This window comes from Geotrypetes seraphini, chromosome 3 (assembly GCF_902459505.1).
Source record: "Geotrypetes seraphini chromosome 3, aGeoSer1.1, whole genome shotgun sequence".
Lineage (NCBI taxonomy): Eukaryota > Metazoa > Chordata > Amphibia > Gymnophiona > Dermophiidae > Geotrypetes > Geotrypetes seraphini.
Genome location: NC_047086.1, coordinates 260,180,217 through 260,196,023, shown reverse-complemented (window position 1 = coordinate 260,196,023; position 15,807 = coordinate 260,180,217). Strand labels below are relative to the sequence as shown.

General features: G+C 44.1%; 1 protein-coding gene across 1 annotated transcript in view; it reads left to right on the top strand.

Moving 5' to 3' along the window:
* Positions 1–15,807, top strand: part of LOC117356819 (ADP-dependent glucokinase-like) — a 108,138-nt gene that overhangs the window by 62,831 nt on the left and 29,500 nt on the right. The gene's annotated exons all lie outside the window — the stretch shown is intronic.

Below are 15,807 nucleotides of genomic sequence, written 5' to 3'. Positions count from 1 at the left end.
TTTTTTTTTAATTTTAAAACTTTATTTTATTCAACAAAATGAAGAACAATACACAGGCAGAATGCCAACAGCAGATCAACAATCCCCAACAAAAAACACCCCCCTCCCCCAACCGAGTGACAGAGCATAATACAGAAACAAAAGAGGAATAGAAAAATCAGGTAAAAAACAAAACATATGCAAAATTCAAAATAGGCCCCTCCAGGAGCCATAGCTATGCCAAATACGATGAAAAGCACCACAGGTGTCAGTGTTCAAAGCAGTCAACTTGGACATCAAATAAATTTGATCTACCCTAAGTAAAAGATCAGAACGAGTGGGTAAATAAGTATGTTTCCAATAAGTGGCCACACAAAGTCTAGCTGCCGAAGCAACCAGGGCCACAAAGTGGGCCTGATCGCTATCAAGGCTCTCCAAAGAATAATTAAGCAAAAACACTTCCATGCGTAATAATATTGGTATATGCAGTACATCAATCATCAGTTGTTGAACCATTCTCCAAAAAGGCACAATCTTAAAACAATCCCATCAAACATGCCCAAAAGTGCCCAGACCTCCACAATTACGCCAGCAGCGCCCATCTCCACAATTATAGAAACGGTGCAACTTCTCAGGCGTAAGGTACCACTGAAATAACATCTTATAACCCTGCTCAATTAAGGGAGATGCTAAAGAAACCCTAAGTAAAGTACCATAAAGGCGGTCCCATTGCTGAAAATCAAAGGTTTTGCCCAACAAGGTTTCCCACCGATGTTCATATGTGTGAGCCTGAGGCCTGGTATATAAAAGAGCCCTATACAAACGGGAAATAAGGCCCACCCCTGATCCCATCCTAAAGAAGGAAGGCAGAATCTGCCCCTTCCCATTCAGGAATCACCCTCTTTTTCAGGAAGTCCCGAAGCTGAGCATAAGCAAAAAAATCCGTCGCCGGAAGGTCATATAAAGACTGCAAAGCAGCAAAGGGGATCAAGTCTCCACCCGATACTAATTGACCCAGCACCCTGAGGCCTTCCAATTCCCAACGTCGAAAAATCCCAGTATCTCTGGCAGGCAAAAAAACAGGGGCAAATCTAATGGGCGTGGCATAAAAATACCGCTGACGCGGAAACCAAGTCCGTTGGACCTGGCACCAAGCCTGCAGGGTACACACCATCCCATAGGAAGCCCCGTTCTGCAAATCCCGAAGGATCTCAAAGGGTAGCCAAGGTAGGGCTGCTAATGGGTAAGTCGGCTGCAGGGCCTGTTCTAAAGATACCCAGCGTTGAGAGGGATAAGCCCAATGGAACAACACTTGCAATTGGGCAGCAAAATAATAAGTGAAAAAATCAGGAACACCCATTCCCCCATGTAACCTGTCCCAATACATACGTTCCCTCCGTACCCTAGGCGGCTTATGTGTCCAAACATAAGCAAAGGCCCGCCGTTGAAGCCTAAGTAAGAACTGTTTAGGAATTGAGAGAGGCAGGCAGGAAAACAAATATAAAAAACGGGGCAACACATTCATACGCAAAGCACTAATCCTACCCATCCAAGATAACCGTAAACCTTCCCAGTGATCCAGATCCGCAAAAACAGTCCGCAACAACGGAGGGTAATTTAGTTCAAAAAGATCAGAAATCTTTCGAGAAATGCGAACACCAAGGTACCGAATAGACTTAGCCGCCCATCAAAATGAAAAAGTGGTATGCAAGGCAGCTACCAATGAATCCGGAAGCGAAACATTAAGCAATTCAGATTTGTCGACGTTAACTTTAAAGCCGGCCACCTTACCGAAAAGGTCCAAAACTCGAAGCACCACAGCCAAAGATTGAAGCGGGCGAGTCAATGTAAACAAAATGTCATCAGCATACAATGAGATCTTATGTTCTTCACCACCCACCACAATCCCCTTAATATCCACATGTGCGCGAATAGCGGCTGCTAAAGGTTCCAAAACCAACGCAAAAATCAAAGGTGACAAGGGGCAGCCCTGTCTGGTACCTCGACGAATCGAAAAAGAGGCGGTATATCTCCCATTAACCCGTAAGCAAGCCTCCGGGTCAGTATACAATAAAGTCACCCAATGTAAAAAAGCCCCCGAAATTCCCATTCGCTTCAAAACCGCTAGCATAAATGGCCAATAAACCCTATCAAAGGCTTTTTCAGCGTCTACTGATAATAAAACAGATGGAACTGAAAACTGATGGGCCACTCCAATAAGATTTAACACCTTTCTAATGTTGTCACCAGGTTGCCTCCCCGAAATAAAGCCACATTGATCACCATGAACTAGGGAAGGCAAAAAAGGTTGCAAACGGACTGCCAAAATATGGGTAAACAGCTTATAATCAACTCCTAACAATGAAATAGGACGGTAAGATCCACAAAGGAGGGGATCTCTACCAGGTTTAAGAAGAAGAGAGACCGCTGCCTGCCGGAACGAATATGGCAAACACTCCTCCTCCAAAAAAGAATTAAACAACCGTGTAAGAGGGTCAACAATATAGGTCTCCATTTTCTTATAAAATAAAGGCGAGAAACCATCAACACCCGGAGCCTTTGAAGTGGCCAGATGACTAATTGCTGCCACCACCTCAGCGGGCTGAATAGGGGAAGAAAGCCAGGCCGCATCAACCTCCACCAAACGAGGCAAAATTACACCAGAGAGAAAAGCATCAATCTCCCCCTCTGTTGCTTCAGACTCCGGAGTGTACAGCAACTGATAAAAAGACAAAAACGCCTGATGAATAGCCGTAGCATCTGAGCAAAGCTGACTCGACGCAGTGCGAACCCGCGTGATGGAATGCTGCGCCTGCGTTTGCCTAAGCTGTGTAGCTAGCAAGCGGCCCGCCCTACCACCCCATTCAAAATACCTTTGTTTCCGCCGTTGTAGGGCCCAAGCCATTCCCTCCAAATCAAGCTCCTGTAAATCCCTTCGACACTCTGCCAGTGCCACACCACCAGCCACCGACGGGGCTCTTTTATGAGCATTCTCCAATCGCCGTTGACGGGTTAATAACTTCAACCGGCGAGCAACCCGACAGTGATTGCGGTAAGACCCTCTTGAGATACAACAACCACGAAGAGTGGCTTTAAAACTTTCCCATAGCACAGCTGCACTAATGCCTGCTACATCATTAAAAACAAAAAACTCTTTAACATCAGTCTCCAACAGAGATAAAGTAGTGGGATCTTTCAACAAAAAAATCATTCAAACGCCACAAACAACGACCACCCCTATCTAAGCCAACCTGTAACTCCATGGTCAGGGGAGCATGATTAGACCACACACGTGATTCAATACGGAAGTCTAAGACCCGCGGAAGAATAACTCGAGGCAGCATCCACATATCAATCCTGGTATATGAATCATGCTTTGACGAATAGAAAGTATAATCCCGATCACCCGGGTGTAAATAGCGCCACACATCTATCAAATCCTGCCGACGAAGAAAGCGTAAAAGAGCCCATCTATCACCTCTAGCATAACGAATGGAAGAATTAGAATTATCCTCCTGAGGATAGCAGGTAAGATTAAAGTCCCCTTCTAAGAGGAGAGTACCCTCAGCATGATCCAACAGCACACGTTCCAACAGGGTAAAGAAAGCCCCCTGACCAGCATTAGGTGCATAGATATTCAACAGGCTATATAAGTGGCCATCCAACTCAGCTTTGACCAGAATGTAGCGTCCCTCAACATCCCGCACAACCTCTCTCAATACTACCTGTATATGTTTGTGAATTAAAATACCCACCCCCTGAGTTTTTTTCGGATCTTATTAGAGGAAAGAAAAACATGAGGATAACTTTTATGGGTAAATAATTTCTCATAATGGGACTGAAAATGGGTCTCCTGAATAAATCCAACGGCTACATTTAGGCGACTCAATTCCTTAAACAACAGGCGTCATTTTTGTGGAGTATTCAAACCATGAACATTATAAGACAGCAAAGAAAGCTTAGCCATTCATATAGAAAAAAGAAGAGCACAGCAACGCCAGACCCTTACCACAGTCCAAAACACCCATATCATCCAACTCAATCAATCACACCACAAAAGAAACCAATATACCAGCACACTCCCAAACATCCACACACAAGAACACTCAGCCAGAACCCATCCCACCACCCCCACACCCCACACCCAACCCCCCATTAACACCCCACATGGCCCAGCTACCAAAGCACCTGGAAACCACGGAACAGAAAGTGTAGAAGAATAGCTCCAAAAGGACCCCCTATACAAACCTAAAACAACCCCTGCAGAAGAAATCACACTGCAAAAATAAACATACACATCACAAAATCCCAGAAACAAGTCCCACATAAGCAAGAGTTCAGTGAGATGAGGACGAAGCTGCTTCCAAAGGACGATGAGCAGCGGCCGACCTAGCCACTCTTTGCCAGCCTAGCCCTCGTACAGATTTGGTAGCAGGAGACCTCTGTGGAAGCGGAGCCATCTCCGAGGCCGACATCATCCCTGCCTCCACCAAGCGAGATTGAACATCAGCCACCGTTGTCGCAGAATAGTTCTTGCCTGCATGAGTAAAGGCCAGCCCTATAGGATAGAGCCAGCGATACCGAACATTGCGCTCCTGCAATATTCGGGTACAATATCGGTACGTGCGACGGCGGGCCAAAGTCGCAGGAGCCACATCAGGATATACATCAATGTCAGTGTCCTCCCATTTAACAGCTCCTCCAGAACGCCGCACCGCCCGCAGCACATGCTCTTTGTCTACATAACGATGAAAACAAGCCACAACATCACGGGGGCGGTTGGCATCACGAGGTCCAGGAATACGATGGGCCCGATCAAGCAAAGGCTTCCCCACTTCCACAGGTAAGCCAGCAGACTCAAGTGCTTGAATGCAAATAAGATCAATCACTTCCATGCAACGAGAGTCAGATACAGTGTCAGGCACACCCCGAAAGCGAAGGTTGCTACGCCTAGAACGATTCTCCAGGTCTTCCAGCTTTAGAGTGTTTACATCAGCTTGTTCCTCCAGCGTGACAATCCTGCCCCTCAGCTGGGTCAACTCAGCGCTATGAGCCTCCACTGCAACTTCCGCTTCTCCCACACGGTTCCCAATCTCCCCCACCACACGTTTCAGGTCAGCGACAACGCTATGAATAAAAGCCCGAACCGCTGAAAGTTCAGTCTTCAGTTCCTGGAACCAGCCGCGCATCTCCTGTTGAAAAGTCGGCATAGCGGTATCAGGAGGAGAGCCCACAGCAGCTGCAGCCGAGTCGGGCGCCATCTTGGAAGCAACTTTAGCCGGCCCGTTTGAAAGTGGCGATGAAAAAGCCTTTATATCAGTTTGTTTTTTCCGCGTCGCCATCAAAACCCTGCAGGCTGATGCCACAAACAAGCAGAGGGAAGTGCAGGCGCTCAAATTCGCGCAGAGGTAGCAAAAAACAGCACCGGGGTCCACGGAGCTATTACTCTAGGCTGCCATTAGCCACGTTGACGTCACTTCCCTCTAAATCTCCTCTTTTCCAGGGAAAAGAGCCCAAGTTTCTCTAATCTCTCAGCGTATGAAAGGTTTTTCATACCTTTTATCAGACGTGTCGCTCTCCTTTGCATCCTCTCGAGTATCGCCATATACTTTTTAAGATACGGCGACCAATATTGTACGCAGTACTCCAGATGCGGATGCACCATCGCCTGATACAATGGCAGTATAACTTCTTTTGTTCTGGTTGTTATACCCTTCTTGATTATACCTAGCATTCTATTTGCTTTCTTAGCGGCCGTTGAGCACTGTGCCGCCGGCTTCATTGACTTGATCCCCCATCATCCTTTTCTCCCACTGAGGATTTGGCTTCAGAATCGTATGGCTGCACTTACTCGGAAGAATCCATGTACTGCAATGCCTTTTCAGCAGCTCACAAGCTGACTTGTCCAATCTTTCCCACTTCAGGTAGCTTTGATGTCACAGCCATCAATGCACTCACTGGATATGTAGCGGAAAAGTTCCGAATATCTGAAGATATATGAAGATTAGTTGTCGAGAGCCCTCAGGCTAAACTGTCATCTAGGCCAATGATATCATTTGTTTCCTCCATGTTGAAATCCTTTTTGTACATGCAATAGGAATTTGGTTTGCCAAAGCAAGAACTTCAGAGGGATTCATAGTTTAGGAGTTTTCTCGGAGATTTAGTTGGGGGAATCCTTTATTTAGTAGTAGCAATTAATTATCCATCTTGATGTTTCAATGGCACTACTAGTTTTACACAGAACTGTTCAGATGTTAGGCTCTTCTCTATTGAGCTTACAATCTAGTTAATTTAGAAATTCATCTTTATTTTCATTGCCAGTACATGACTAGATAAGCTATGTTTTTGAAATGAGTACCCAAAAAGCAATATTACTGATAGCTGTTGGGAGGACTTTGCAGGATTCTTGCAGAATGAGGGAGGCGTTTCCCTAGGAGAACCAATGATTCTGGTGAGATATGAATTGCACAGCAAGCCTATTAGATTTTACTGCTCACAGTGTTTGTGTTTGTTAGCAGTGTTCCAGGGATTGCCAGCCCCTGGTCTAAAGGTGGTGGTTTCTTATTGTGGATCTGAAAGAACCTTGCTACACTACAGATGAGTAACAAAAGAAAATTTAATATTGGATTGGATGAGACAACATGGAATAAGGTCTTAACATTTTGATAGAATCATTGTTCATGCAGTCTGGCTGATGGACTCCTCATTTATGTGTGGCTAAACTGGCAACTAACTATTGGTTGGTCATGTTTAAAGGAGCCAGGTACTTTGCTGTACCTTCTATTTGAATGTCCCACTACCTTCCAATTTTGGAATGAGGTTTGGAGCGTTTTAAAACAACATCTATCTATTGAAGAGGCAATCTCAATACATAGAATCTCATTTGATTATGCAACTTTTCAAGGGATATTTATATCATTTCAAGCTAGACTGTATGATATTCTAGTCTCCACTGCTTTAAAATGTATTCTTTCCAACTGGAAATAATCTCACTTCTGGTGGCAGTATGTTCTACAAATGCATAAATTTGAACCCTCTATAATAGAAAGATTGGATACGTCTGTATCTAAGAAGAAAATTTGGGCCCATTTAGATGCCTATCTGGTACAGTGTGCTTAAGCATTTGTGTCTCTTTTGTTTATCTATCATAATAAAACCATTAGCGCGCATGCACACTTTAAAAACTCCGTACCTCAGTATGTCCATGCTTTCTTGCTGCTGCATGCGCAGTAGAAGGAGCGTGTGGTGGATTTGTGCGGCGGTTTAATAATCTCGCCTTCTGCCGCCAATCACCCATGCCAGCGTCAGCTGATGTCCTGCCTTCTGCCTGATTGCCGACGCCGACTGACTTCTGCCAGGACTCCTCTTCTTCTCACCCCTGGACCAGCAGCGGCAACTAGCTTTAGTAGAACTTTAGCCGTGGTTTTATCAAGCAGCCGCAGGGCCTTTGCTAGGCTGGCCCACTTCGATGAAGTGAGGTGGGCCGGCCTAGCAAAAGCCCCGAGGCTGCTTGATGAAACTGCGGCTAAAGCTAGCGGATGCAGGATAGGGGGAGCAGGGAAGGGAGAAGGGGGTACTGCTGGACAGGGGGAGCAGGGAAGGGGTACTACTGGACAGGGAGGAGGTAAAAGGAAGGGAGAAGAGGTGCTGCTGGACCTGGCAGAAAGGGAGGGAAAGGAAAGGTGCTACACACTGATGGTAAGAGTGAGATGGTGCATGGAGAGAGCATGTTGGGTTGGGGGGTGGGAAAGAGGGATGCCCACTGAGGGAAGAGGCAATGACAGAGAGAGAAAGTGTGCAGGAGGCAGAAAGTTGTAGGACATGGAGAGGGTGAGATGGATGGGGAGGGCAGAAAGGAGGGAAGGAAAAATGTTACACTGGGGAAAGGGGAGAGGGCAGAGAGTGAAAAGTTGGACTCATGGAGGGAGGGAGAGATAGATGTTGGTTGAGGGAGGGAAGGAGGACCAAAGGAGAAGCATGCAGGAGGCCCTGGAAACATAGTTAAAAGCACAGAAAAATAGTCACCAGACAACAAAGGTAAGGAAAATGATTTTATTTTCCATACAGTGATTGAAATGTGTCATTTTTGATGAAGGAAAGATGTTAAACTTTATCTGTGAGAGCCGCAGAAAAAATAGTTAATGTCTTATTAAAGAAATGACATACTAGGACATAAAATAAAACTAAATATTATTGCCTGTATCCTGATAATTGCCAGCACTAAGGCCTAGATGCATTAAGAGGATAGGTAAGACCGTGTGGGTTTTGCACTGATCCAATTTTTTGGGCCATTCAGAAAGAGCTGTTGATGCACTAAAAAGTTTGCATGTAAATGATTCACGCAGATGTTCGCCATAATCCCTGACTCTCCGATTTGATGGATCGCTGTAAGAGTAACTCTCACACATGTGCAGAGCCAGCAGGGGAAGTCTGAGCAGCTGAGAGACATGAGAAAGCCTCCTGCCACTGAGCTGTCCAGGGCAGGAATCCTCCTTTTTCTTTTTTAATGGGCACATATGCATGTTACACAAGCAGAAAAACACAGAGGCAAATGAGATGTCTCAATCCAGATAATGAAACTGCATTTATTAGTCCCCAATGAAGTCCAACAGAGAGAAACAACTCTTCCTTTAAGGTCTCAACTAGGATCCCAGTTTTGGCACAAGCTTTCTTCAGGAGACTAGTGAGATACTACAATAACGTAAAAATAACATTTTAACACATCAATTACTGAATATAAAATATCATACAGTAAACACAAAGGATGCAAAAGTATAAACACAGTGGACAAATAATGAATTAAAAATATATTAAAGATAAACATTGCAATTAAAAACACATCTAAAAACATACTAATCGGGTAAATAAGAACAATGCAAAGGACATAGTCAAATAAATTTCAAAGCGATAAAACAAAAGCAAAAAATTATAAAAGGATTATGAAAACAAAAAAATTTAAAAAAAATATAAAAAGTTATGAAAAGAGGAACAGAGACACCGAGTAGGAAAACCCACTACAGAATAACGCCACATACACCAATGTGTGAGTAAATGGCAACTAATATGCTGTGGAGCAAAGCATTCATAAAAATACCGTTGTGGAAAAGCTTTCTCATGCAAGACAGGTTTGCGTAGAAACAAAAACTGTAGAAATGAGGAGCATGTCACAGACAAATGAGCCATTGATTGATTGTATATATTTATGTGCTAAAGGGCCAAGACTCATACCTTAATGTGCGTGTGCACACAAGCACAATATCTGCCCCATTAAAAAAAAAGGCCCATCCCCGCCGACGATGACCCTCAGGCAGTGGCGTACCAAGGGGGGAGCGGTCCGCCCCGGGTGCAGCCTTAGGGGGGGTGCACAGCCGGACAGGTCTGGAAAATTCCTGGGCTGCGATGGCAATCAGCGGCATTAGCGCCCCCCCCCCCCTGCCCCACGACAGCACTCAAGTTCGGCCTCCTTCTCCCGGCCTCAGCAGAACTTCAGATCGGCAACAGGTGCTCAATCAAAAGCTTCCCCTGACTCAGCTTCCTGTTTCCACCCAGGCAGTTCAGTCAGGGGAAGCTTTTGACTGAGCACCTGTTGCCAATCTGAAGTTCTGCTGATGCCGGGAGAAGGAGTCTGAACTTGAGTGCTGTTGCAGGGCAGGGGGGGCGCCGATGCCGCTGAGTGCCGTCGTGGAGGGGAGGGCGCCGATGCCGCTGAGTGCCGTCTCTGAGGGGGGCGCCAATGCTGCTTAGTGCCATTGCAGGGGGGGGGCTTGCCAATCTTATTGCCAAAATCGGAAAGGTGAGGGAGAAATATGGGCCTGTGGTGGATGGAGAGATTGAGAGAAGGGGACCGATGATGGAAGGGAAAAGAAAGAGAAGGGTCAGATGATGGAAGTGGAGGGGAAGAGAGAAGGGGCAGATGATGGAAGTGGGGAGATGGGGCAGATGATGAAAGTGGGGGGAAAGAAGAGGGCAGATGATGAAAGGAGGGGGGAAGAGAGAGAAGGGGCAGATGATGGAAGTGGGGGGGAGAGAAGAGGGCAGATGATGGAAGTGGGGGAAAGAGAGAGAAGGGGCAGATGATGGAAGTGGAGAGAAGGGGGAGAGAGAAGAAGGCAGATGATGGAAGTGGGGGGGAAGAGAGAGAAGGGGCAGATGATGGAAGTGGGGAGAAGGGGCAAATGATGGAAGTGGGGAGAGAGAAGAGGGCAGATGATGGAAGTGGGGAGAGAGAAGAGGGCAGATGATGGAAGGAGGGGATAAATAAAAGGAGAGCACATGATGGGGGAAAAGGATTGAGTTAGGGAAATACTGGAGGGGGTGAGGGAAAGAGGTAGCGAGTAGTCAGTAAAAAAGGAAATTGATGAGAGGGTAGTAAGAATGTAATCTAGATGGATGCAGAAAATAAATTCTAAAGGAAAATGAGGGAAGAAAGGGATTGCAGAAGAGAGGTGTGGGAGAAGGAAGGAGAGGAGAGAGATGCCAGACCAATGGGGGTGAAAGGAGAGATGGAAGGGGGAGGCATACAGTTTCTGGAAGGGGCATAGAAGGAGAGAAGATGCCATATAGGGGCAGAGAGATGGCAGACAGTGGATGGAAGGAAGAGAGTAACAAGAAGATGAGGAAAGCAGAAACCAGAGAAGACAAAGGTAGAACAAAATTTTTCTATTTATTTATTGCTTTAGGAGACATGTGTCACTGTTTCTGTGATATTGCATTGTATGCAGAGTCCAGCTTCTTGCTGGTTCAATTTAACCTTTGTCTATGTATTTCTATTTTATCCCCCCTTTTACAAAACTGTGAAGCAGCGTTTTCTAGCGCCAGCCATGGTGGTAGCAGCTCTGATGCTCAGAATTCTATGAGCGTCAGAGCTGTTACCACTGTGGCTAAAATCCACACTACAATTTTGTAAAAGAGGGAAGGGTTAGTTTGTGATGACATGTTCCATACTAGGCGAAGGTATTTTCTGTGTTCAGTGTGTTCGAAAGACATAGTTTTCTGTTAGGATTGACGGTGTAGGATTGATCTGTACTAGTCTGGCTTGTTTAGTTTTACAATGGGTGTATTGATGTTGTACTGCTCACTGCATATGTAAGATGATGCCTTTTCCTAGGTACTCATGTGTGATGTGTGGCTTGTTACTAAAAATCATGTTTTTCGTACAGATGTGGGGGTGCCAAAAAAATGATGGGCCCCGGGTGTCACATATGCTAGGTACAGAAACACAGATATATTGAAAAACCAATGTATGTAGAACAACACTTTCAATTGGTGACTGCTATGGTTATAGGACAATGGAATAGTATCGTTTTGCAGAAACTATGTGAAACAGGTGCCAACTCTAATTTCACTCAAAAAGAAGGAAAAAGCCTCAGAAAAAGACCCTCCCACCGCCACAAAAGGTGAATATCAAGGTGGTTAGACGGTAACCTCACAGGCAAAACCTTCATTAAAATGAGTTTCAAGTTTCAAGTTTTAATTTTATTTGATGTATCGCTTATTACAAACTAAGCGATTAACAAAGTATAACAATCATCGTTAAATTATATAATATTGAACATAAAAGGGGTAAAATAACAGTAAAATAATATTTCTTTAACTAATAAGAATTTGACACACAAAACAATATTGACAGACTATGACACATATGGAATAAACATAAGGAATTAAAGTTACAAAAATATTTTCCCTAGGAAGGGAGAAAGAGAGGTCTGAATGGGGAGGGAAAAAACAGTGGGATGGGATTGAAGGTGCTCTGTTCGAAATTGGCAATGAGATGAGTTTAGAGATCAAAAGATAATTTAAAAAGAAATGTTTTTAAATTGGTTTTGAATTGGTTTAAGTTTTTATTTTTCCTGATATATAAAGGAAGAGAATTCCAAGTAAGAGGAGCCACTACAGAGAAAATATCGTGGCGTTTTGTCCCTACTATTTTTAAAGAGGGAACCATTAATAATTCTTGAGAATCGGAACGTAAAGAGCGATTTGAAGAATGGGGTATTAATAGACGGTCTATGAATTGTGGTTCATTAGTACTTAGTGTTTTGAAAATAAGTAGAGCTATTTTATAAATTATTCGATTATTTATGGGCAGCCAATGTGATTTGATCAGCAGAGGTGTTACGTGATCGTATTTTTTACCATTGTGAATTATTTTGATTGCTATGTTCTGTATAATTTGTAATCGTTTTTTTTCTTTTTGAGTAATGTTTTGTAGTAGAGAGTTACAGTAATCTAGTTTTGTTATAACAAGGGAGTGCATTAGAATATTTAAAGATTGTGGTTCTAAATATTTTGACATAGAACGGATTAAACGGAGACGATAAAGACAGCATTTAACAATATTGTTGACTTGTTCTTGATATGTAAACTTGTCATCTATGATTACACCTAAAATTTTGAGAGATGTCACTGATTCAATTATTAAGTCATCTATCTTGAAAGGAGAAGATAATTGTATTCCCTGTTTTGACGGAAAAAGGAGGATCTTTGTTTTCGGTATGTTAAGCGCGAGTTTGTTATAAGTGAGCCATTATTTAATTTTGTCTAATTTTTGATTGATTTGAGTGATTTGAGCAGAGAAACTTATGCTTCACATGTATACAATTGTAGATAGAGGAAAAACCACTTATCTTCAATTGATCGGCACACCTTTTAATGAAGGTTTTGCCTGTGAGGTTACCGTCTAACCACCTTGATATCCACCTTTTGTGGCGGTGGGAGGGCCTTTTCCTTCTTTTTGAGTGAAATTAGAGTTGGCACCTGTTTCACATAGTTTCTGCAAAACGATACTATTCCATTGTCCTATAACCATAGCAGTCGCCAATTGAAAGTGTTGTTCTACATATGCTAGGTACGCCACTGCCCTCAGGGATGCCCACTTCCTCCTGCCATGCTGACCCCTCTTCCCCCACATGAGAATAAATGGCAATAGGATGCCCACTCCCATGCCAGGCTCCCCCGCCCTGAAAAAAGGCAGGAGAGATGCACACTCCCTCCTGCCACCAGAGGTCCCCAAAACCCCACCCTCCGAACCCCCAATACCTTTTCAGAAAAGTTGGTGTAAGAGGGAAGCTCATTCTATGTCCTTCAAGAATGGTGTCATTTGACTTTCCTTACTACCTCACAGAGAATAACAACTCTGAAGTATTTTGTTGGTAGAGCAGGCTCTCTTGGTGTGTGTGCATTTTTGTTTCTTTATTTTGGGGAGGGATATGGTGAACTTTGTCAGGTGTCTCTTAGTAAAATATATTGCATGATGTGATAATTTTAAATGTTTCAAAAGGCAAGTTTTATGAAACGTAGAAACAAATGGCCCATCCAATCTGTCCATCCACAGCATCCACTATCTCTTCCTCTCCCTAAGAGATCCTATGTGCCTATCCCAAGCTTTCTTGAATTTAGACACAGGAGTAATCTAAGAAAATACTTTTTTACAGAAAGGGTGATAGATGCATGGAGTAGTCTCTTGGTAGAGGTGGTGGAGACAAAGACTGAGTCTATCGCCTCTTAACTTCATCCTATTCCCTCTCTTTCTGAAACTTCCTTTCAAATGAGAGACTCGCCTCATGAGCATTTATGCCACTTAGGTATTTAAACATCTCTATCATATCTCCCCTCTCCCACCTTTCCTCCAAAGTATATGGTTTCATGTTATATAAAGGGATCTTTCAGTATAAAGAATTAATAATCACACATGGTCTATAAAACCAAGGAAAAATCACTTGTGCAGGAAGGGAAATAATTTTCCTGTTAAAACCAAGTAGTTGTCACGTGTTATTGGAAGCCACCTCCAGCTCGTGAATCCCCTAAAAAATCAGCTAGGCATTGATTATTTTGTACCTGTTGGTGATCTCGAACCCTGCGAGTTTAATTTTTAATCCCACAATGGTTTCCTGGTTTCCTATCTGTTCTAAGTTTATGGATGATATGCACTGTAAGTCACATAAAACTTGACTATAGAATATGCCTGTTTCAATTGCTATTGGCTGTCTAGATATAGGTAATACTGCCTTCACCTTTGTGGTTTTGCTTTGCTTAGGGGATTATTCCCACAGACTTAAAGTGACATGGAAAGCGCTGGAGTATTTGAAGTTCCACATATGTGCTTTGGGCAGCTTATCAACCACTCTCCCTTTGTTAGCAGAAGTTATGTGAAATGCTTCAGTTCTTTAATGCCCCTCTCTTCTCTCTCCACATTTTTACCCCTTCAGGATGGTGATACTCTGCTGCAGCAGCTCATGCCTTGCAGAGGGTGAGGCTCATGGAAGCATATGTTTGTAAAGATGTGTGCTATAAGTTCATTGACAGCTAAAGGCATGCTATAATTGTGCATGGTTTGCTGTGCTGGCCTACTCTAAAAGCTACTAGATGGGCAACATGTATGCTGTTTTCCTTGTAATTCCCTGAATCCTCAAACAGACCTCTAATAGTGTGAATTTGGGTTTTATTTTGTTTGTAATCCAAACTTCATTCGAAACAGATGTCTAGAGATTGCAATTCAGGTATTCTTTGACAGATGTTCATTTAATTATCCTTGCAGTGGCTTTTCCTCAGGGAAATGAGAGCTTAAAATTAGCAAGAGCTAAGTTTCCGAAAGGAAACAAAACAAATTTAGAGCTGGCCTAAACTTCAGCATTAAGAGAAGAATATATTAAAAATCCTACCACAGTTGTTGGTTTTGTTTTGTTTTAACATTGGGAGCAATTTGTTCAGTTGTTTTGCTTGCCCACTGTACTATTTTTCAGCACTAAGCTTCTCAGCACAGCAGTTTACCAGATTTTCTTGTGCTGCTCTCTTACTCTAGATAAAAAGTTACAGTGGTACCTCAGTTTACGAGTGCACCGGTTTGCGAGTGTTTTGCAAGACGAGCAAAACGTTTGCAAAATCGGCGCCTTGGAAACTTAGCTTGCCTCGATGTACGAGCGCCTCCCTCCGCGATACGGCACCCCCCCCCCCCCCGCTCCCGTCAACCTCCCCCGCCGCGATACGACATCCTCCCCGTACACATCACCCACCCGAACACATCACTTACCCCCCATCTGGCACCCAGCACCGGCACCAACGCACAGGACATGCCGGTGCCCGAAGATCTGTCGTCCTTTTTGCTGGGCCTTGAACATCTGCGCATGCTCAAGGCCTTCGAGTTCCCGCTCTCTCCGAGATTTTCGAGATCTCTGAGAATCTCGGAGAGAGCAGGAACACTTAGCTGCAGACGGTGTCCAGGCTAGAGAGTTGCGCGGGGACAGAAATCCCACCCGTCCCCACCCGTCCCCGCCAAAGTCCCACCCGTCCCCGTGAGGACTCCCACCCGTCCCCGCGAGGAATCCCTCCGTCCCCACCCGTCCCCGCGAGGAATCCCTCCATCCCCGCCCGTCCCCGCGAGGAATCCCCTACGTCCCCGCGAGGAATCCCCTACGTCCCCGCCCGTCCCTATAAACTACAGAAATAGTTATTTCATTTAATTATGCTACTGAATTAAAGGCTCTGGTAGAAACCCATTTAAAAATAAGCAAAAAGACTTTATTAATTTGGAAATATTAATTGGGAAGAATACATACTTTGTAAACGGGTTTCTACCAGAGCCTCTAATGTTTATAAATTTTTATCAACACAACTAATATACTACTTTATCCTTAAGCAAAAAAAAAAAAAAAGAATTTTTTTCCTACCTTTGTTGCCTGGTTTCTGCTTTCTTCATATTCTCATTCAATTCCTTCCATCCACTGCCTCTCTTCTCTCTGTGTCTTCCATTTGCTCTGTTACTGTGCCTCTCCCTTTCTCCCCCATGCCAAATTGGTCTGGCACCCATCTTTTTCCTTCCACTCCCCCCAT